Genomic DNA, 19,385 nt, shown 5'->3' on the forward strand with positions numbered 1-19,385 from the left:
ATTTGATTTTCTACCCCCAAGGGACAGCACATATCATATTACACTACAGTGATATTTTCTAATAAATTATCTAGCTGACATCTTGCCTCCAAGGGGGAGAAGGAGATTGTTAACAAAGACGACAAACCCGAGCTCTTTCCTATTTATGCCTCATCTCCATTATGCATAAGGGCACCAGTCTCATTGCTCTGTACCTCGTAAATGATGATAGCTAGGAGAGGCAGAGTTCCTGTGCTGCTTGCACAAATATATAGTTTTGAAACATGTACAAAGCACTCACAGAGTCAACCCCAGCTTTGCCCTTACCTCTTCACTTCCCTACCCAGAAGCAAGCAGTTACGTCGGTGACAGTAAGGGAAATACTAGGTCAGATCCTCCAGGGACTTTGCATCAACGTTGCTTTGTACAGAGGGAGCTTCACGTAGGGTGGGAAATCACGCTGGTTGTGCAAGAAGGCCACATGAAGTTTGCTGGCTTGGGACAGACACTGGCTCTGTACAGGAGCTGGAATAAATGGAAGTGCTGCGTTTGCTCTCTTTTGGTCTTGGGGATAGTCAGGAAAAGGATGATTTGTCCCTCAGCATCTCTTTCCTCATTTGTGGAGACTGTGATCCCAAACATTCCTACTGGGGCTAAGGTTTGGTGGACAGCCAGAAGAAAGGCTGTGTGAGGAGTATTTGTTGGACCCAAGGGAATGCTCGTGAGGCTTTGGAGAGGATTTTAGTGGTTTGCAACGTTCAAGAGAATTACTGAGAATATTAAAGTGGAAATAATAAATTCTTAATTAATTCAACATTTTGACCAAGTAAGCTGAGGGAGGGGGAGATACATGACAGCTGGTGGAGCAAAGTTGCACTGCCCAAAAGTCCTTTATTGGTTCTCTTGTTGTTTTCAAAACCATAATGGCATCCGCTAAGGAATCAGGAACCACGCAGCGGAGCTCCTGTAAATAAGCAAGTAAAACAGGAATTTCAGAAGGCAGTTTTGAATTAATGTACGCTGAAAATGTTCCTCTGATTCACTTTGCACATACTTAAGAAAGTATTTGCTGGGACTCGATTCCACTTGAATACAATACATTAACTCATTCTTCTGTTTACTGGGATCTTCTTATGTATTATTATCTATTTATTAGTAGTCAGATCAACTAGTTACATGCAATTTGGTTCATTTCAAGTAAGCTTTTGAGCAAATTTTTGTATAAGATTATTCCAGCAAAAATGTGACAGCAGAATTGGTTTGATGGGCTGTGTTTTCCCTGCTTCTGCCTCCAAAAGGGTTTTTACAGCTCTCAAATAGGAGTTGTTGTGGTTTAGTGCCTCAGAGTTGCAAGTAAATGGCAGTTCTCCACGGGAAGGGATATGTGTGAAAAAAGGCTCAGCCTTCTGCAGACAGTGGAATAACTGCAGGAGAAGCCTTAATTGGGTGCAGGAGGGAGGAAGGAAAGAAAGCCCTTGACAGGTTGAAATATTTTTCTATAGCAGCAGCATTTTAGAGACACTTGTTAATGAAGATGATTGATTGGAAAATGAGTCAAAGCTTTCAAATCTTTAAAAAATGATTTTTTTTTTTTCCCCATCTTGAAAGTGGATTCCTCATCTGATCATGAAGACAAGAGAATTTTCCTTTCTACCTCCAAAGAATTAAAAGTTCCTCCAGGCTCAGTCTGTGAAACACTGCATAATTATGCACGGGACACCTGGTGCAGTTTTTGTGTGACAGGCAGGATGAGGTATCTGGTTTGCTTTTGAGAGACAGAGAATGGTGAGAAAAAAAGGTGTAATACCTTTTGTGCTAAGTGTTTAATGATGCCTTTTGTCAAACAAATTAACACCAAACACCCTCCCTAAAATCCAGCCGAAGCTAACAAACAGCTGGAATATTACCTGACACGCAACCAAAATTTTTAGACAATATGTATTGTTGCTTCTCGTGAAAAATAATGAGAATAAATTAAATAAGAGGACATTTTCAAAAGGTTTTATTGTGTATTCTAGTGGAAATGGAAGTGGTAGTCATCACTATTGGTAGGGAAGGTAGAAATAATGGTAGCAATATTAATATCCATCTTCCACTTATGTCTCACTTCCAAACAGATATGCTAAGAAGATACATGGCGTCAATGTAACATTAATAAGAGCTCAAACATAAAAAATTACCAAAGTGAAAGCTTTTCCACCGCTTAATTTAGATTTGCTGCCTATTTATATTTAATAAATGAAATATATCTTTTGCTGCCTAACTATGTAGCTGCCACTCATAAATAAAATATTGACGCAGTAGCATTTGAACATGAAGAAGGGAAGGGAATATATTTTTAAAACGTTTAAGTTACGTGGGGCAGAACAAACGTAGTTGGTAGGCTGTATTGCTTTCTGTGTATTCAGTTTTACAGCCTTACTTTTGCTGCACGCATGGTTTATATGTCTTCAAACTGTTTGAGCTTTAATGGTCATAAAGAATAGGAAAAATTAAAATCCAGTGAAGTAGAAAGCAAGGTTTCCCCACACACACTTTCTTCATTTTTTTTTGTTTCGAATGGGTCTGCTTCAAGCAAAATATTCAGTTCAGAGGCTCTGACCTTGGATAAGTAATGCATTTTATCATAACTTTAAATCAATGAGTATTCTCCACGTGCTAAACGTTAGCTTTGTATGTAAACACCTTGCTGAATCAAGGTCTCTTCTGGCAGAAACCCTGAGGTCTCCACACCTCCAGGAGCAAAGCTGTTCACCTCGGGAAATGCACAGGCTTCATTTGTAACGGAGAAGCCTGCGCTAAATATACCTTCCTGCTGATCCAGGGTGAAAAAGAACCGATGCCTTGTTCAAAAGTATGCATAGCTGGTGTTTCTTGGCCGTTTCGCAAGGTGTGTGGGGTGTTAAAAGCACAGCTGAATTCTCCTTTCAGATTTGTACTTCAATTCTGGTGACTTGCAAGCCACAACTGTGCTTACAGCCTGTGCAGCGCTCCTTTTTCAGGGTCGCACGCTGTGTTTATGTCTTTAAAGGATGATAACGGGGACTGAAATGATTCTTCCTCTGCTGGGCTGGCTTTATCTTCTGAGTACACACGATATCGTTTTGGGCCGGATGCCTACGTGATCCGCTGAGCCTCGGATCTCTTCGCAAGATCTGCATGGCCAGAGATAGGGAGCATGTTTCGTTCCAGCTCCCAGTCTCTTGTTTGCAGTCCTCTGCGATGGTACGGTAATCCTAGGAGCTAACAATAATAATATCAAGTGTTATTACCAATGGCTTTTTTAATCATCGGTATAATTCTTATTCTGAATAGCACTTAAAGCGCATTTTTATCTTTTGTCGACAATAAAGTGCAGCCTTATAAATATTTAACTTGTCTGATTAAATTATCCATGCTGAAACAGATAACTGGGCACTTTAATAAGCTTAAACTAGAATCTTGGCTGTTACTATCTCCCTGGAGAAGAGAGAGAAAGCGATAAAGGTTCCCCTGGCCTGGGTGACCTCGCACCGTTCAGCTCAGCAGCGGGAGATCCTTATCAATCAGACCTGAAAGAGGCCTCAGAAATGAACACGAAGTTGATGATAATTAATAGCAATCATTGTCTGGCTTTATAGCTCTCCAGCCATTGAATGCTAGGAGAGGACAGAAAGTCTGCACAGCTCCTCCGTTGTACATCAGAGAACCAAAGCGGGGAGAGGTGGTGGTGGCTGTGCTGATGAAGGTGTCCTGCTGGAGATGAGGCAGAGCTGTGATGCCACAGAGGTGGATCACCAAGCCAGCTTCCTCCATGTAAAGCCCCTTTCCTGCACTCGGAGACACCTGCTCCAAGTCTGTACAGAGATTTTTAGGGACAGAAAGAACTGTTACGGTCTTCTCTTGAGGCACACTTAAACGTGCCAGCCATGGGATGCCACCCAACTCTTTTTGTTTCAAGCCCTCTGGCTTGCAGCTGGATGAAAGCATGTCTTTTTTAATTGAAAAAATGAAATTATAATGGCAGCTGCTGTTTTTCTCTCCTTGTGTTTCTGGACAGCGTTGAAACAGCCTCTGAGTCACCTGCTGCTGACTCCTGCGGTCATTGCCTCACTCCAACAGAAGTATCTTCTGTACCTCTGTCCTGGCTCGTCAGCCTGAGTCACTGTGAAAGCTCCATACGAGCACATGCACTGTGTCTTAACCCTCTAGCAGGCATGAGAGCATCTCCCAGAGCCACTTTCAGCCCAGAATTGCAATGTATTGCCAGTTCCTCATCTTGACATGTGGCATGTACAAAGTACCCTCTGGGGTTTGGTGCAACCTCAAGGTCTTGTTGATGAAGAGTGGGGAACCAGATGGGATGCATCTCAGAGCGGGGAAACATGAAGTTGTAGGGGTGTCACATTTGGGGCAGAACCTGGGAAAAGACAAGCTTGAGCAGGAAGCAAAACAGGACCAAGGGTGGGAGAAAGAGAAACAGAAATGAAGATTTGGGTCCAGGATCAAAGCTGCATAGGATGGGTTGTGTTGTGGAGATGGTAAGTCTTTGCAAGACCTTTTGTACAGTAAGAGCATCCTCTGCAGGAGCAGATCAAGCTGGTTTTGTATGATCCCAGCCTCCAGATCACTTGCTGCTGACTTGCAGTGAGTCATCAAGCCTTTGGCTGCGCTGCTCAGCTCTTTCACATCCTGTCCAAAATTCTTGTGCCCCTCCTTGTTTCCTAATCACTTCTACTACCCGCTCCACACCATCTCTGCCATGGCCCTGCCAAACAGCTGCAGTGAGTACAACCATGAGCCAGAAGCTGGTCCCCCTCATCTTAAACAGAAAGAAGTGTTTTGCGATTACTTTGTGTGTGCAGGAGAACAGCTCTGGGCAAGTGTGGACTGGGTTAAAGCAGAGAGGAAGCGAGAAAGAAGATTCCCATTGAAACCTGTTAGATTGGATACAGTCAGCATAGAAAATGCAGAGCACAAAAGCAGGAGGCACGATCTGATTTTGTTTGCGGTCCCTTTGGTACTTTACAAGAAATTAACCAAAATGTCCTCAGCATCCTTCAGCAGCAAAAAAAAAAAAAAAAAAAAAGGAAAATCAGGGCGAGAAATGTAATTAGCAGACTTATTACCTCAGGGGAGAGGAAGAGTTTGTTTTGCAGCTTCACAGGATGGGAAGGATTTAAATGCTAAGTGGGTGCCTGTATGTCCATGCACACGTGGATCTCCAGCTCCGTGTCTGTGCTTTTGTGTCTAAGTACAGAGACGGAGAGTTGGCAGAACTCGTGTTACTCCGTTTATATGTAAAATGTATATACGTTATTTATACATTTGATATGAAACATGGAACAAGCTGTCAAGAGCAGGTGTGGGGTATGCGTGTGTGAGAAATGCCTAATATATACTTTCTCTCTCCTTCCAACTTACACAAACACACCCAACTCTTCTGACTACATTTCCACTCCATTTTAGGCCAAATGCTCCCAAAGTCACTGAGCACTCTGTACCCTTCCCTGCAAACGAGGCACTAACAAATAATAGCTGAAAAATCATCATCCAGTAACTTCTCATTCTTCTTTTTTTTTTTTTTTAAACCATTTTCCATGATTTTACTGCACTCTAGTTTTTCAAAAGGGAAACTTGAAGTGAAACTGCAGGTACCTGCTTCGCTGAGGAAAGAACGTACACCACCAAACGTGATTGTTAGTCTGGCAGGTAGTGCACAGGCCTCCCTGTTAATTAATCTTTAATGTCTTTAATTGGTTGTCTGCTTGGTGGTGAGAAAAAGGGTAAACATTGTTCACAAATCAATTTAATTCTGCTTCTAACCAGCTCGTTTTCAAGGGGATAAAACCAATTATGATCATTGCGCTGACTGGACACCCAGGCTTTACTGATAACACCACTGGAACAATAAAAAATGCAAGCCGTGCTCATTGGTTGCTGCTGATTGAGTTTCTTTCCTCTCAGATTGACTCATTTGTTTGTTGTGGATAAAGGTACATGATAAGAAGGGGATATTGTTGGATTTCAATCCTTCTGGCCAGCTGACTCCTTTCTTTATACCCTGGGCTTGCCCTAAACCAGACCTTTTGGAGTTTGCCAGAGCATATGAAAATAAAAGGGATTGTTCCTGGCTGTGGATATTGCAGCTTACGGCGCAAGCACGTGTGGTTTTGTATTTTTCTTTCCACGGTAGGACCCGGGATTTTTCATTCTGTTAATCACTGTGACAATCTCTGCTCCAGCACCTGGGTACAGAGCTGGCACGGCACAGCCAGCGCTTGGTTTTAGCATGAAGGATGGGTGTGATGGTGTTTGCGACAGAGCGGGATCAGTAGCATGGAACTTCCCTTGCTCGTAGTCAAATTTCAACAGAGGTGTGGGATAACATGCCAAAATGAGAAGGTCTCAGGATGGAGCGTGGAAGATCTGTACGGTAGATATCATAGATGGCTTCTGGTGAGGTCCCTGTCTTCATGCAGCCATCAGTGGTGCAGCAGAGGGCTCTGCTGGGCTCCCCAAAATCCATGGCTTCTCCTGAAGATCAGGGGAAGGGTCTGTGTGTGTGTGTGTCCCTGTAAACTGTTATTTGAGAGTGTCTCCCAAGCTCCATCTTCTGTTTTAACTCTTTTCCTCCTGCCAGAATTGGCCTACTAGAGGTTAGTCTTATGTCAAATAAGCCTGAAATACCCTTTAGTTAGCTAATGTTCCCTCTTAGTGTTCTTAACCGCCTTCAGAAAAGCTCAGCTCATGTTATGATGATGTGAGAAATCTCATACACCAGCCCTGTGGTTGGGCTCCAAGAAAGCTGGCAAGTGAGCTGAATGGAGAAGGTTCTCCTGAGCATTCAAAATGATACTCAGGACTAAGCAAAACATCAGCCTTTGCCGCCCTGAACTGCAGAGCAACTCAAAACACCTGGTAAATCATCCCAGTAACTCAGGAAAGCTGGGATTAGGGCAGCAGGGAGCCTTACAAATTATCAGTGAGTAGTAAGGGAGGAGGTTGTTCCTTTGGTCGAGGTCAGGAGCTGATATTTAGTTCTGCTACACTCTCATCTGTGAAGTTTTCTTTGCTTTAAGGATGAAAACAGTCCTTCCTAGGAATTTCTTTTGGTGTGATGAGGCCTTTTGGCTTGTGGTACTATGTGCTACACAAATGGCACGGGATGTGGGCTAGCAGCAGGGGTCGGAATGAAGTAAAAGAGCAGCTCTGGGGAAGGAAGAGGCGTTTGTGGGGCAGTGAAGAAGGAGGATTTGGTGGTGATGCTGGATTCCCTGCTCAGCTCTACGTGGAACTTGCAGTGCGATCTGGGGTAAGCCTTTCTGTGGGATTGGTGGCTTCATAATCTTGTCCTGCTTTTGGTGCAGTGTTGCAGAGCGCACAAGGACTAGGTGATGTTACTGCAGGTGGTGGCACTAGTACCCTCAGCTGGTCTGGAGGAGATGTGGTGGCATTGAATGGGCAGAAGCCACAAATGCAAATGGCTGATCATGCAATCTCTCACCAGTATTGCTAATTCTAGCTTTTCCTAAGGAGGTGTCAATTTAAAGTCTTCTATGTACATTCTACATCTTTTGCCATTTCTGAGGGACTTTAAAGGCCTTCTCAGTGGCTCACAGGAGACAGAGAGGGCTTTGGACTCTAACCATGAGTGTTTAACCCTTGATGAAATGTCTGGTTTGGATGTGAATTTGTGGTGCTTTGCTTCCTGCAACTGTAGATGTTGGATCTGGCTGCTTTAGGTTAGTCACGTGTAGACACAGACCTGAATTCCTTCAGTAGGACTGTTCCTTTGGACAACACCTTTATTCAAACACCCTGTGGCATTTCCTGTTCTGTCATGACAATTGTGTACGCAATGGTTGCAGTGTTTAGATATCCAATGTGATGGTATTTATGAAACCTTTGTCACTGTCTCTCAAGGGGGCTAGACTTTCTCTGTGTCCTTTTACTCTTAAAACACCCCAATATGGAGAATCTCTTTTATGCCTCAGATAGTTTCTCAAAAACTCATTAGGGATTTTCTGCTAGCAGTTGAATCTTATTCCCCCCTCCCTTTCCTGAAAGCTGAATGGGAAAACAACCCTCAGCACATCTTGAAATGCCCCATTCACCTTCCCTGAGTGCTGGGGAGCTGACTGGTATTTCCTACGTGTCCCTCTCTTGATCTGAAGCCCTTGCCATGGAAGCTGCTGCTTCCACATAATTTATCAGCTACTGCTGGGATTTTCAAAGATTATCTGAAATTTCTATTACTTTTCTTTTGAAAATGGCTTTAACTTAATTACTCATAACTATCCAAGAGGGTAATACTCTCATTGGTTGGGGTAATTAGGAAGCCTTAATTAGCTCTTTAAAAAAAATAAAAACTTAGCTGTGTCATTGCTGTATCACCCTCATTAGTTCAATCTGGCAGCTTTTAACTGGCACATTTATGGTTCTGATTTACATATATTTCCCATGGTGCTGAACAACATAACTTGCAATAATAATAATAAAAAAGTTAGGTTACTCCAGAGAGTCATTACATGAGAGATGTGGGTATAGACAATACGTGAAGAATATCCCAGCATCTTACAGTTGAACTTGGCTTCTTACTGCAGTACTTAAAATACAATTAAAATTGTATGTGTGCATGCCACTTCTTTTCTGTCACTAGCCTTGCCCTCGTTTAAATTCTGTGGGTGGGCAGGAACACATTATTGCTCTAAAAAATCCCTTATGTTTGGAGGATGAAAATGGCAAATGTAAGCTCCTCTCAAGTACTATGCTAAAGCTGCCAGGTATGTAATCTCCAGAATGCTAAAAGCATGTCGTAAGCCCCAGTTCGAGTGGTCTTTAGACAAACTTCTCGCTGGAGTCAGCTGAAGGTTTTGCTCATGATCTTGAGTGAAGCAGAGAGTGATTTCTATTTTTTTTTTTAAATCTTATTTAGAATGGCAATTTTGGCCCAATTAGTACTTTGTTCTAAAAGAGATATAAAGTCTTTATATAAAGGCATACTGCACCTTTTCCACTATAAAAAAAAAAAAACCCAAACCAACAAAAAACCCCCCCAACCAACCAGCCAAACACAAAAACTGCTTATGGTGGGGGTAAAAAAAATAAACTTTCATACTGTCCTCTAATGAGTAAACAAATATGACTTGACCTGTATCCATCATGTGCGTCACTATGATTTAAAGTGATTCTATCTGTAGAATCTTGGGGTAGCACAGAATTTTCTACTTCCTTGGACAGGTTTCACCTATCCAAGAGATGCTTCCAGGAGTGGAAAGGGGATTCAAAAAGAAGGTGGATTTATTTATTGAGAACTAGATTTACTATACTTATTGTAAACTTGTGGGGGAATAAGTCTGGGATTTACCTGGTGAGCCTGTTGCAGCGTTGCCCAGTGCTTTTCTGCTGTTTGCACGTAGTCTTCTACAGTTTGCTGCTGGCTACTGCAATACAGGTATCGCTTTCCAGATTTAATGTGCTTTACAAAAACTGCCCCTTGCTGCCATCTGGGCCTAATTCTTCCTCCTGAATATTGTATTGCTGGGGCACGTCCTCAGCCTCTCTATAGCGGGTTATGAAAAAACTGCTCTTGGTATCTGTTTTCCTTGTGGGGAGCTGCTGCTGGGATCAGAATGAGAAATGGCAGTAAGGGACCATCTGAGCAGAACAGTCTGTCTTTTTTTAAAATGATTTTTTTAAAAATTATTTTTAGACTTTGTGTAGGAAGGCCAGGGTTGAATTGCACAGGCAACCTGAGGAGGCTGCAGCAAATAGAGGTGAAGGTCTGGGGCTGGAGAGGGACAGTTCTTGGTGCTTTTGGGAGGTGATGGTTTCAGGACAGTCAGAACACTTGCAAAACTAGTTTGTATACAAAAACTATAAATGGCTCAGCTAATGCTTGTACATTCCCTATAATATCTCTTATTAATAGTGCTCTGTGTGTATTAAAAAGAAGACAATAGGGAAGCAGTTTCAGTCTGAAGATCCAGGGAGCTGAGATGTAATTTATAAGTTACTTTATCTGAAATATATTAACCAAAGCTACTGAAAGTGGAGGAAGGCAGATGACTGGCCTCTTAGAACTGATTTTATGATGTTGAAGGACAAATTTGTCACAGTCGAATGTAACTTAATTATTCAAGATGGTATTCACTCTCAAAATTAACATGCAGAACTGTAATTTTGTTCCTTTCTTGCTACATCAAATGCAAAACATATTTTATTCTTAATGCAACTCGTGGTGTGAGCATTACGTACGCATTTATTTTCAATGGTTATCTCTCTGCTCTCCTCATCTGCTTGCTGGTTACTGAGGCTCTTGTCCCTGCTCTGATCTCCCAGTGCTGTGATGGCCAGCAGATCCCCCCCGACCTTGCAGCCACCTTTGCAGAGGAATGACCATCACCTTTATCTCCTCTCTTCAGGAAGTTTGCTTTGAGGAAAATCTGATCAGACCACTCGGATGCATCATAAGCCCCCATCAGTCTTGCATTTCACTCCCCAGGCTTGCTGGTATCCGGAAGGTACTGAAAGATGCTTTTTTCTGCCTTTAATTTGAACAACGTTCTGCTGTCTGCAGAAATGAGCTCAGTCTTTCTTTTCTGAACTCTTCCTTTGCCCCTTGACATACTGTCCTCAGATGTAGGATGCTGCGGCTATTTCTCTGTTGCTCTTCCAGCTGGGAGCAACATGAGCTTGCTTGAGAAAACATGCCACTGGAGTTGAAAACTGACCAGTAAGTGGCAAACTCAATAGATTTATCAACAATATAGCATCTAGATTGAGAGACATCCTCTAGTAAGGATGTAGTCCATCTCCAGTTTATTAAGATGCTGTGGGTTTGAGAAGTTTCTAGATTAATCAGCAAACCATGCTGAAACAAAACATATGAATCTTTCCATCTGAGTGCTTTTTTATGCAGTATTTACTTTCTTATAATGGCTGAGCCTGAGCTAAGCAAGCATGTTCCTGTGAAATCACTCCTGTTTGCTCTTCCCCAGCCATGCTTACCCTCTGCAAAGCCACAGTATAAACTAATTAGGGATTTGCTATTTGGAGAAAGTTATGATAAGTTTGCCGACAAGGGCATCGCCTAATCTCATTGCACACACATCAGTGGCTATACATGTGTGAAATTAAGTGGGTTTTTGCTGATTCCTGCAGACTGCCTGTTTTTATCTTGAGACAACATTCCCAATCATAAAATGCATTAACATCTGCTATCAGGGGCTTACTGTAATATGTGTAACACCAGCAGCAATTCTTTGATATCGCCTTCAAATGCATTGTTAAGGGAGATCACAGAAATGGCTTTGATAGGCTACATGATTTACCTAGTAGAAGGAAAAGCTGATAGGGAAAATAATCCTGCAAGGTTTTTTTCTTCAAATAGAAATGGTATAGATGGATCTGATGCCTCAGCTGGCGATAGGAGCTGGTCTACCTGAGGGCATTTTGTTCTCTTAAACTAGTGTTAAGTGAAACAATTGGCCTGTGAAGACCTTGGAATCAAACACACACCTGCATTTGGGAGGGTGATGGGAGGCTTGAAGTGATAATAACACAGAGAATAATAAAGGTAGCTGGTTTGTTGGCTATGCAGTGAAGAGGGAACATCTCCAGTTCTGAAACCTAAGCCTAATTTTTCTCTGTGTCACAATAAAACGATAATTACTTAGCTTCTGCAGGATTTGCCGCAGGGAAGAATGACGGTGGTTAAAGCACCAGATACACATGGCCAGGAAGACAATATTCAGTTTATTCAGTTATTTTGTAATGTATTTACTTTGTACTTTTAAAGAAATTTCCAGCTAGTTGAAGCTTTCTGGGCTTCCAGCTGAAACACAACTTTGGAGGCAGTAATGCCCCATGGGGGAAGAGGGTAGGAGTAATAAAATACAGAGTTCGTCACACGTGTCTGAACTTAACTGCAGGTAGGCCCAATAAAATGACTCCTCGTGCAGCGAGCGATTACTTCATGAAACCGTTGCTTTTGCTCAGCTGTCATAGTAAATGCCATTAAAGCACCATGCAACAGCAGTCTTGTGGAGCCTTTGGACTGAGCACAAGCAAGATGGGCTCCTTGAGGACATCAAGCAAACACCCCGTGTCCTCTGTGTGCTGCTCGGCACGGCCTGTCCATGCGAATGCTGCCCTTCTCGGTAGGGATGCTCCAAGGTACGGTCAGGACACCATCTCCTCTAGCCTTGTCTTGAGCTGCTCCAGTTCCAAGTACAGTGGCTGCAGGATGCCACAGCACCCAAAACATGGAGGGTAGGGAGGGGGGAAAAAAGCAAAACCAAACCAAACAAAAATCCCCCAAACCCAAAAAGCAAGACCAGGTTTTTCTTCCTCTTGAAGCATCACATTGCATTTTGGTGCGGAATCTCATCACAAAATTTTTTCGGATCTGCGTGCTCTCTGTGCTGTTGAGTAGAGATCACCATTCAATTTTGGGGGAGTAGAAGGCATTGGGATCTGCACTGCAAAGCCTTGGGTCTGAAATAGCCCTGTGTGGAGGGAAGTGTATAAAATAGAGGTGATTTGTTATTATGTGATGGCTGGTATGTAAGTATTGATTATTTTTGTTCTATCTTAATTCTATGGAAATATGCGCAGTGGGGATCTGCAAACCAGGAGAGGTTTGGTGGTACTCAAAGGGAAGGCTTTCCTTCTACTTCTTCCTTTCTCTGGGGGTAGGGGAGGAAAGGCAAGAAAAGTGAGAATTAACTGAAACCTGCAGTTCTTCCCTGTGAATTAAACTGAACCCGTGTGATCTGCGAAGTCGTGAGGTATATGGAAGAAGATGGTGAAAACATCCAGTTAAGAATGGACTGACTGGACATGCGATTTATGTCGTTAACCTCATGGATGTTAATGAATGTGGCGTTTGTGGGGAACAAAACTAAGCTGCTTCCTGTAATGGGCTAATTGGGATTGCTGAGGCTGTTGCACACCAAGCAAAATAACTAGGCTGTGAGCAAGGTGCTGAGTTTGGGACATTTGCCCCATGGTATTCAAAGCACGAAAGAAGATCCAGGGAAATTGCAGGGCAGACCGGCTTAATCAGAAGTCCCCGTTGTAGCAATCAGGATCAAATGAATAGTAATTGTGTTAATCAGCTTTTGAACTATTATGCCATGTTCATAATTTCAAATAGCACCAAATCCTGTACAGTGAGTCAGTTGCTGCTGATACAATGAAAATCTTGTATGTGGGAGGAGGCATTTGTTTTCTGGGAACCTAGTTACTCTATTTTTCCTCTAGCAGCTTCTATAGAAGCTTTGAATTTTTCTTCTTTTTTTGTAACTAAAGTTGCAGAAATCTTCCAGTGTACAACTCTGCAGTCCCCATCCTGCTTTTCAGGAAGGGGCTTACTTCTTGGTACCTCTGCTGAAGGACTACTCCCCGCTGTAATTGAGCAGTGCATTAATTGGCTCTGACTATGGACCTACCTCGGGCAAAACCTTCTTCTGCCTTCAGGCCAGGTGATGGCTGACCCTGAGAGGCCTTTGCTCTCCTGGCTGTGCTGATGCCTCGGGGTGACTCTGCATGGAGATGATGTACCAGTCTCCCACAGATGAGACTTTAAGGAATCTCTATCTTCAAGAAAACTAGAGAAAATGGGGAAAAAACCCCAGGATCCTGCTTAATATTTACTTCCTTAAAGCTGGAGCTGAGCGTGCGGGAGCTACCGGCAGGTTGGGTGCTATTTTGCCGAACCGGTTGATCGAGCCTTGCAAATCAATAGGAGGGTTATTCTGGCAGTGGCATCGTATTTACCTTGCACCTGGGGAAGCAGCGTGGCCCAGGGCTGAGCTTCCCAGCCGGTGGCAGCTCAGGTGTGGGAACCCCTGAGCTGTTATTTCCCTATGCTGCTGCCTTTTTTTTTTTTTTTTCCTTCCCCAAATGGGTTCTCTTTCTCCTCTTGTCTATTGAAAATGTGAGCTCTGTAGGGCTTCTGAGCCCTAACCCAGGAGCAGCTGGACTTATGAACCGTTGTGCTGGAATGCTCTTGTCTCTCCTGCGTGCATTTGCGTGTTTGCTATTTTTTTGGTATAGGTTTTTCATGGGAAGCATTTTGTTACTAATATCGGTAAACGGGAGCAATAAATGTTATGTCTAAAAGGACTGAAAAAGGCTGTACTGATTAGACATGCCTAATGCCATGATGCAGCGCACCAAACATCTTTATACTTTCTTGTTTCTTTCTGATCACAATATGTTGCTTACTTATAGGCCAAAATCTTCCTTGCAGCAGGAGGTATAGATGTACACTCTTAATCCGGGACCCCCTTCCTCCCTCTCAAAAATTGCAAGCCAAATAATACAAAAGCAGCATTTAAAAAGAGAGACTCATGCCTGTTTAAAGTCAGGCTCTGTCAAAGCCAAGGGGAATTTTGCTTCAGTGGAAATGGAGTTGATCCAAATGCAGAATGAGAATGTAGAAGAAAAAAAAAAAAGTGGGTGCAGGGAGTGTTAGGGAGAGCAAAGTATGAAATTGTCTGAGTCCTAATTTAGTTTAAAGTAGCCTGGATTCGGTTCCAGCCCCTGCTCTGTTTCCTTTGTCAATTTGAGCAAATTACTTAAGCTGTTAATTAAGGTACACTCTATCTAAGAAAGCCAAAAGACTGTGTTGGGTGTTTTTGGTTTTTTTGTGTTCTTCTTTAAATGTGCCTATGCCTTGCAGCACAGGGTCTGGATTCCTTGGGAGCTTTCAAGTGTATCCAAAACACAATTGCAGCCTGTGTGTTGGCTTTTTTTTTTTTGTAAAGGTCACATGTGATATATGCCATAACTGGGGAGAAAGGGTCGGAAACACAGCGGTGGGAGGTGAGAGGGGGCAGCCGTGATCGTATCACCCTGTAGCCAGATCAATTAAAGCCCGCTACTGTCAGCACTGATTGGTGAGTGGCATCAGCACACGCATTTCCTTCAGAACAAGGCTGGCAAAATCATTTTATTTCTAATGTATCGTCTTTATGGAGAGGTGTCTACAGGAGTCTTCTCATGCAGTGTAGGAAAGAAAATAGCTTGTCTCTTGTCCTGCATTGATTAATACTTAAAAATTATGTGATTCTGTCTGATGCAATAGTTAAATTTCAAAATGCTTATCTTAGTCTGATTCACTTGTCCGAGTCTTGTCTTCCCTTGGCCAATGCTGCTGTAAGACACAGGGTTCGTGCACAGGGAGGATGCACTGTTTGGCTTCCCAGTTTCTTGACCCCTCGTATGGGGAAATCATATTCCCTTCCTTTTCCTGACAGGAGGACAGGGCTCTTCTGAGGTCTTCCTAGAATCACTGCAGCAAGCTGTGATGTGAATAATAGATGACGCGAGAATCTCTGCCCAGTGAGGAGAGGATACAGTGTGGTGTGGTTTTTCTGTTGCACTGAGACACTGGCTGTGTGCTGAAAGCATGCAAGCAGTAATCTGCAATTTGGAAAAAAAAAAAAAGCCTGATAAGAAGAAATAAAAGCTCTCATAGCTCACAGTCCTCTAGCTGGAGATAGAGGCATGCAATCTTTTGGTTCTGACAATAAATCGTCCTCTTGAGAAATCTTTCTTTATTCCCTTATATCACAGAGAAATCAACAGCCTCCTTTTTACATCTACACCTTTCCCTTTCCCATCCCCCTTGAGCACTCAAGAAAACCTGTTTGCAGTGCACAGCCCGATCTATGAGGATGCGATTCCAGCTTTTGAGCTGTGTCCAGCCTCATCCCGTTGCCCCTCCACCCTGTGGGCTCTCTGCCTCGAGCAGAGCCGGGTCTGCCATCGCCTTTCCAGGTTTGCTCCCTCCCGTAAAGCAGGTCTGAGTACTGCAAACCCCTCTCCTTAGGGAGATGTCCTTGTAGGAATCCCACATCGACTCCTTCCAGGTGTGGTGGCCACCCAAACGGGCTGTGGCCACCCAAGGTCCCTTCGGTCCAAGGCATTCTTCTCTCCTGCCTGCCCTGGCTCTGCTGTTGGAACAGGGGCTAAAGACAACTTTCCCCTGCGATTTCCCGGGTTTAGCTGCATCAACTATTATGGTATCTTTCTGGAAATTTCAGAGCCTTTCTGAATGTTCTTTTTTAAGTCTTCGATATAACGATGGACTTACCCTTGCCTGGTGGGACACCCTTTCCTGTCACCCTATGAGAATTTTCTTCTGATCTTCCTTAAGATTTTTTTCCTTTCTGGCTTATTCTTTTCACACTGACACGGGTGGTTTGTTTTTTTCACACTCTTCTTCACCTCAGGGTGTTCTGTGACCCAACCATCCATCTTTCTATATTTTCATTTTTCTCTGTGCTTTTCCTCCTTTGGCATCTTTGCTTCATTATACACACTGTTCGTGTTCCCTCCATGCCAAATATCTCCTTCGTACTTTGTGTTGTTTTATCTTTTCCTTATAGATAACCTCTGTCTACTTGGTAATTTATTTCAGCATTTCTAATTCAAAAAATATGTATCTTTCACTTTAAATCTTAAATTAACTTTAAAAATAATTTAAAATGTACCTTAATGTACTTAGTTTGGAGACATCTTGAACCCATCAAATGTAAAGCCCTAAGCAGAAAAGAGTTTAGGTGAAATTACTAAAGCAATTTCAGCAAAGAATGAGAAAGAAGTGTCTTCACATCGGAAACAGAGAGATAACTTGATCTAACAACTTTAAGGTTATAAAGTCTATTTACTTTGTTTTTTCCTCTCGCTCTTAATTTTTGCAAGCAAATGGAAAAAAGGAACGCATGAAGGAAACGAGTACTATCCATTACTCCTGGTTAGGGCAGGCTTTTTCCTTGTTAGCCCAAAGGTCACAAGGATAGAATGGAATATAAATGACACTAAAAATGTTTGGATTTCATAAATTTAAACATGTATGCTTAATATGCTGTCTTTGGACTCTGTGTTCCCAAACTTCCAAAGCAAATTAGGTGCTCTGTGCAGCAGGCCTGTGAGAAAGATTAGTGACACTTTAAAAGCCGCAATGTGGAGGGAAATACATCCTAATGATGACCATAAGTCTTTTGTATCTATTCATGAATTCATGGGGCTAGTCTAGTGCATCAAGAGTCAACTCTAGGGATGATAAACAGAAACTTAGAAATGCTGAAATATGAATTGCTAATGAGGTTCTTCAACCCGGGGCTTGTGTGGGATTCTCCTCGCTTACCTGGCTGGTGGGTCACTGAAGGCATTTCAAAGGATATCTCATGGCAGAGATGAAATAGGTTTGGGGTGTGTTTGTAGCTGTTCAAAGTTGTCAGACTTCAGGCAAATCATACTTCAGCACATAGGAAAGTTTAATTTGCTGGGACTTGGCAACATCTCTGACTACTTTCCTCTTTCTAACTGCACCTCAATCTCTGCTCATGTTTTTCTGCTGAATGAGCTGCACTGTATCCTTCCAAACAGCTTTTCAATCAGAGGTTCTCCTTGCAGATGTTCCCAGTGTTTCTATTTGCAGGCTCTGGGGCAGCCCCAGTCCCGAGAGCTTGCCAAGACCTCCCAGAGCCTCGTGTGGTCCAGCCAGGATGGGCACTGCTTCCTGAGTCCTATTGCCGTGCCACCTTCCCACCTTTGTCCCGTGCTCTCCAGGCAGCGATGGTCTCACCCCTGTGAGAGAGGTCAAACATCTAACCTGGCCCCACAGTCTGGGCCTCGTATTTTGTCTCACCCCTGGTTTACCGGATGCCTCCTTTCTATTTAAGGATTTCTGCTGCTTCTGGTCTGGGGTCAAGCCTGGAGGACCAGCATGTGCTCTGCTGCAAATTTATTCTAAGTAGTCCTTCAAGGGCCCTGGGAATGGTTGTGGAGAGTTGATCGTCCTTCTGGTCTCATGAATGATATGGAGATACTGTCTGAAGGGAAACTGAAATGTTCCTCTGTCAGATGCAGAGAGGGATTAGGGCATCACAGCTCATCTCGGGATGGTTGTCCCAACACAGCTGGGATGGGGAAAATGCCTTCTAGATAGAACTCATTGGGTTGTTAGCTTTGCACCTAAATTTATCCTAAAAGATGACTGATGAAGGCGGCAGCTAAAGGAAATAGATATCAAGATGTAATCTTTTTTCTAGTTTTCTAGGGAAAAAAATGAAGTCTAGGAGTGGCTAGAATGAAGGAATAGTTCATTCAGTGATAATTTTGGGGGGAAGTGTGGGGAAAGACGTTAGTCTTGGGTCTAGTCTCAATATTTTGCTTGCTCTTATGATTGTCCTAAAGCATGCCATTACTACTTTCAGAACCAAGCTGGGTACTTTATTAGGAAGTGGAACTTTGCCTCTGTAGATACTTTGTCATTCTCAAAAAACTTTACCCAGAAGTTAAAAGCCTGGAACTGATTTTTAAAGTACAGACAATTCAAATCTACTATATATAATTACTAGCATGTCTAGAACTAAAACTGTAGTTCCTCTATTTTTTTGTTAGCTCTTATCTTACTAACTTCTAAGATGAATTCTGTGACCAAAATAGTATTTTTCACATCAATACTAGTTGCTAGTGAACCAAGTCCTAATCCAAACCTTCTGTGGCTTTTTTCCACTTGCTAGTCTTCTATAGTGCTCAGAGAATGCTAATGGCCTTGTGACTGTGAAGTGCCTAAGTATGTATTTCATTGTTACTGGTGCATAGTATATTTTATAGTACTTCTTAATTGATTGAATTTTCTTAGGTAATTCAGACTGAAGCTGAGAAGACTCAGCTCTGCAGAAATCTATTTAAGTGGCTGCAGTTATATACATAATTGATCCACCAACCAGGAGGTCAGTGTTGATCATCAAAGCAGATCATAAGTCCTCCCTCCATCTTCTGTAATTTGCTTTTTCCAATTACATACTGTCATTGTTATAATTAATAGCATTAAACATTGATTTTTGTTTTAGTCATTACCATTTTCTCTGCCTCTGTTTAAATGAGGTTTGGAGTTATTGTAGCAGTGAGTTGGACCTGTGAGGAACAGAAGATGGCATTTATGTGTCAGCTGTAACAAACCTGACTCATGCCCACTGCAGCATGGCTCTCTAGCTGAGATGAGATGTGTTGTAGCCCAAAAGCCTACTTATGCAGAAGTTAAATTCTTCCAAACTCACAGTGTTGAAGTCTGTAGCAAAAGTGGGAGGAGAAACAAGGTGCTCCAGCCAGCACATCTCTGCTCTGAGGAAGGCTCCTTCTCTTGTTTGCATACTAGCTGTTCAAAGACTCACAAGGACTTTGCATCTAACCGCATTGTGCCTCTTTGTAAGAGCAGAACTCCTTTTCCCATACTGTCTTGTACCTGCGGGCTTTGTCTGCAAAGCACCTTGCATCCCACCTCCTGCAGACTTCTGAGAAGACCTAGGCCGCTCTCTGCATGTTCCTGGGCTGCAGACTGTAAAGCAGTATGTAAGGCATACTGTAAGGCAGTATGTGTGGCTCCCCAGAAATTCAGAATT

Source organism: Grus americana, chromosome 10 (assembly GCF_028858705.1).
Source record: "Grus americana isolate bGruAme1 chromosome 10, bGruAme1.mat, whole genome shotgun sequence".
Lineage (NCBI taxonomy): Eukaryota > Metazoa > Chordata > Aves > Gruiformes > Gruidae > Grus > Grus americana.